At 29.5% G+C, this 4907-nt stretch overlaps 1 long non-coding RNA gene across 3 annotated transcripts; it reads right to left on the bottom strand.

The window, feature by feature from the left end:
* Positions 1–253: 253 nt before the first annotated feature.
* On the bottom strand, positions 254–2510 carry LOC126879303 (uncharacterized). Of its 3 annotated transcripts, none has more exons than XR_007696040.1 (4): positions 2384–2510; positions 1889–2052; positions 1561–1724; positions 254–576 (listed from the first exon to the last, which is right to left on the bottom strand). It is a non-coding gene; the product is annotated as an uncharacterized LOC126879303 (long non-coding RNA). The 3 variants fall into 3 exon arrangements; XR_007696041.1 differs by lacking the exon at positions 1561–1724 and adding an exon at positions 905–1068; XR_007696039.1 differs by lacking the exons at positions 1561–1724; positions 1889–2052; positions 2384–2510 and adding exons at positions 905–1068; positions 2219–2274.
* Positions 2511–4907: the final 2397 nt, after the last annotated feature.

Here is a 4907-nt window from a genome sequence, read left to right as displayed (position 1 = left end):
TATTTAATTTATTTTGTGCAGTGTTTATTCATATTATAGGATTTAATTATTGAGTATGATAGATTTCTGATCAAGGAATCTACGTACCAAATTTCAAAATTTTGCGGTCAAATTTAGAGTGATTTAACGACAAAAAACCCTTTTTTTGTAGTATTTTTTTACGTTATTTAATTTATTTTGTGCAGTGTTTATTCATATTATAGGATTTAATTATTGAGTATGATAGATTTCTGATCAAGGAATCTACCTGCCAAATTTCAAAATTTTGCGGTCAAATTTAGAGTGATTTAACGACAAAAAAACCCTTTTTTTGTAGTATTTTTTTACGTTATTTAATTTATTTTGTGCAGTGTTTATTCATATTATAGGATTTAATTATTGAGTATGATAGATTTCTGATCAAGGAATCTACCTGCCAAATTTCAAAATTTTGCGGTCAAATTTAGAGTGATTTAACGACAAAAAACCCTTTTTTTGTAGTATTTTTTTACGTTATTTAATTTATTTTGTGCAGTGTTTATTCATATTATAGGATTTAATTATTGAGTATGATAGATTTCTGATCAAGGAATCTACCTGCCAAATTTCAAAATTTTGCGGTCAAATTTAGAGTGATTTAACGACAAAAAACCCTTTTTTTGTAGTATTTTTTTACGTTATTTAATTTATTTTGTGCAGTGTTTATTCATATTATAGGATTTAATTATTGAGTATGATAGATTTCTGATCAAGGAATCTACGTACCAAATTTCAAAATTTTGCGGTCAAATTTAGAGTGATTTAACGACAAAAAACCCTTTTTTTGTAGTATTTTTTTACGTTATTTAATTTATTTTGTGCAGTGTTTATTCATATTATAGGTTTTAATTATTGAGTATGATAGATTTCTGATCAAGGAATCTACCTACCAAATTTCAAAATTTTGCGGTCAAATTTAGAGTGATTTAACGACAAAAAACCCTTTTTTTGTAGTATTTTTTTACGTTATTTAATTTATTTTGTGCAGTGTTTATTCATATTATAGGATTTAATTATTGAGTATGATAGATTTCTGATCAAGGAATCTACCTACCAAATTTCAAAATTTTGCGGTCAAATTTAGAGTGATTTAACGACAAAAAACCCTTTTTTTGTAGTATTTTTTTACGTTATTTAATTTATTTTGTGCAGTGTTTATTCATATTATAGGATTTAATTATTGAGTATGATAGATTTCAGATCAAGGAATCTACCTACCAAATTTCAAAATTTTGCGGTCAAATTTAGAGTGATTTAACGACAAAAAACCCTTTTTTTGTAGTATTTTTTTACGTTATTTAATTTATTTTGTGCAGTGTTTATTCATATTATAGGATTTAATTATTGAGTATGATAGATTTCTGATCAAGGAATCTACGTACCAAATTTCAAAATTTTGCGGTCAAATTTAGAGTGATTTAACGACAAAAAACCCTTTTTTTGTAGTATTTTTTTACGTTATTTAATTTATTTTGTGCAGTGCTTATTCATATTATAGGATTTAATTATTGAGTATGATAGATTTCTGATCAAGGAATCTACCTACCAAATTTCAAAATTTTGCGGTCAAATTTAGAGTGATTTAACGACAAAAAACCCTTTTTTTGTAGTATTTTTTTACGTTATTTAATTTATTTTGTGCAGTGTTTATTCATATTATAGGATTTAATTATTGAGTATGATAGATTTCTGATCAAGGAATCTACCTGCCAAATTTCAAAATTTTGCGGTCAAATTTAGAGTGATTTAACGACAAAAAACCCTTTTTTTGTAGTATTTTTTTACGTTATTTAATTTATTTTGTGCAGTGTCTATTCATATTATAGGATTTAATTATTGAGTATGATAGATTTCTGATCAAGGAATCTACGTACCAAATTTCAAAATTTTGCGGTCAAATTTAGAGTGATTTAACGACAAAAAACCCTTTTTTTGTAGTATTTTTTTACGTTATTTAATTTATTTTGTGCAGTGTTTATTCATATTATAGGATTTAATTATTGAGTATGATAGATTTCTGATCAAGGAATCTACCTGCCAAATTTCAAAATTTTGCGGTCAAATTTAGAGTGATTTAACGACAAAAAAAACCCTTTTTTTGTAGTATTTTTTTACGTTATTTAATTTATTTTGTGCAGTGTTTATTCATATTATAGGATTTAATTATTGAGTATGATAGATTTCTGATCAAGGAATCTACCTGCCAAATTTCAAAATTTTGCGGTCAAATTTAGAGTGATTTAACGACAAAAAAACCCTTTTTTTGTAGTATTTTTTTACGTTATTTAATTTATTTTGTGCAGTGTTTATTCATATTATAGGATTTAATTATTGAGTATGATAGATTTCTGATCAAGGAATCTACCTACCAAATTTCAAAATTTTGCGGTCAAATTTAGAGTGATTTAACGACAAAAAACCCTTTTTTTGTAGTATTTTTTTACGTTATTTAATTTATTTTGTGCAGTGTTTATTCATATTATAGGATTTAATTATTGAGTATGATAGATTTCTGATCAAGGAATCTACCTGCCAAATTTCAAAATTTTGCGGTCAAATTTAGAGTGATTTAACGACAAAAAACCCTTTTTTTGTAGTATTTTTTTACGTTATTTAATTTATTTTGTGCAGTGTTTATTCATATTATAGGATTTAATTATTGAGTATGATAGATTTCTGATCAATATAGGAGGTATTGTCACATCACTGACGATATATTTCAGATAATGTCTAAAAATATACTGTGAATGTTCAAAGAACGTTCGTAGACATTCATGGAATGTTCCAACAAGACATTTAGTCTAAAAAATATACTGTGAATGTCCAAAGAACATTCATGGAATGTCCCAACAAGACATTCAGTCTAAAAAATATACTGTGAATGTCCAAAGAACATTCGTATACATTCATGGAATGTTCCAACAAGACATTCAGTCTAAAACATATACTGTGAATGTCCAAAGAACATTCGTAGACATTCATGGAATGTTCCAACAGAACATTCTAAGAATATTTAAAATGCTGACACAGCACTTTCCAGGGACATTCGTGTGCATTTGGGGACATTCCAGGAATGTTTTCAATGTCCTGTGAGTACATTCTAGGAACATTCCTGGAATGTTTTGTGTTATTAGGGGTTTTTATGACACTCAGTGTAACTAAGTAACAATTGTTTTAGTTTCTATATAGACGGAATAACAAAATTTATGTAAATCTGACTTTACGGTGGAGGAGGAGGATTCAGACTCATCGGTCCCTTTCCTAGACACTAGAGTAGTTAGAACAGATAATAACATCATCTGCCTGGATTGGTATCGTAAGGACACCAATTCAGGTAGACTCATTCCGTTTCATTCTTACCATCCTATGAAACAAAAAATCAACACTATAATAGGAATGAAAAATAGAATACTTAAGATATCACACTTAAGTTTCAAAGAAAAAAACCTAAAACTTTTGTTTGACACTTTAATAGAGAACTGTTATCCATCAAAATTGCTCAAAAAATTGTTATATTCCAACGAGTTAAGAAATGAGACAGTAAACAATGTTAACAATCATAATGACACAAATTTAGAGAACACCACAAAATATGGTGTACTACCCTATATACACAACTTAACAAAGCCACTCACAAGACTGTTTAGTCACTTCAACATAAAGATAGCGAATTATAACAACAGAAAGCTTAATACATTTTTTTCTAAGCTTAAAGATCGCACCCCAACATCTAAATGTAGCAATGTCGTTTATGGATTGCCATGTGAGTGCGGAAAAATATATATCGGTCAAACAAGTCAACGATTGAGCAAAAGATTAGCGCTCCACAAAAGTGATTGTAGACACAAACCACAAGCTACGAGCCTAAGTATCCATGTCTCCGAAAATGACCATAGGGTTCTTTACGACGATGTCGTAATATTGGATAGGGCAGATAAAGACTTTCATCGTAAATTCTTAGAAATGTGCTACATTAACAACTGTGCTAACGCGATAAACCATAAAAAAGATGTTGAACATTTAAGTACTATTTATACTTTATTACTACAGCAAAATTTCACAAAACGAAAGAAATTACCACAGTCCTATGTGAGTGACCTTCACTTACAATAAATTCAATGTATTTTTGTTTCTACGTCTATTTTTTTACTACATATTTGTGTCCTTTTGATGTTTTTCATTTTTACCCTTTTAAATGTATAAAGTCAATCCTTCAATTTCTAACTTGTTTATAAAGAAAATATTATCTAATTCCAAATGTCCAAATTTCGACCACTTTAAATTTACAATTTTAATAAGTATTACGTTTTACATTTTGTACTCCACATTTTATAAAGAATAGTCGTTTCCTGTAAGTGAACCGGATGGCGGGTCTGAGTGGGAGATTCCCTATCCATAATATTTTTAATAACTTGACGTAGAAGACACAGGGAACGGGTGAGGAGCCGGCATTTCAACAAGTGACAGTTGGAGTGTTGATCGTCTCTAAGTTCTCCACCAAAAACATGTGTTTTAATGGCAAATCTATTGTAAGAACCATAATAATTTTCTTTACATTTCAAAGATCACCACTGCCTTCCGGTTTAGTGGTAACGTTGGATTCGAACGACAGTTCAACAAGTGACAACTGAGCTGTCGGCCGTTCTAACGATTTTCATTGCATTCTTTCACCTTTGATCCATCCTTTGCAATTGGTTGGGTGGGAGGTTCTGAATCAGAAGCTCACCACAATTACATCATAAAAAAGAGAAGAAGTGATTTCAGACCAGTGTTCTCAGACCTCCTGAAATTTCAGGAGACCTACTGATGGCGACCCTCGCCTACTGATCTACTGATGGCGTCCTTAAACCTCCTGATGAAGTGATGAAATTCTGAAAATCATCTGGTTT

This window comes from Diabrotica virgifera, chromosome 1 (genome assembly GCF_917563875.1).
Source record: "Diabrotica virgifera virgifera chromosome 1, PGI_DIABVI_V3a".
Lineage (NCBI taxonomy): Eukaryota > Metazoa > Arthropoda > Insecta > Coleoptera > Chrysomelidae > Diabrotica > Diabrotica virgifera.
Note: the sequence above shows the minus strand (reverse complement) of the source record. Positions and strands in the feature narration are given on the sequence as shown.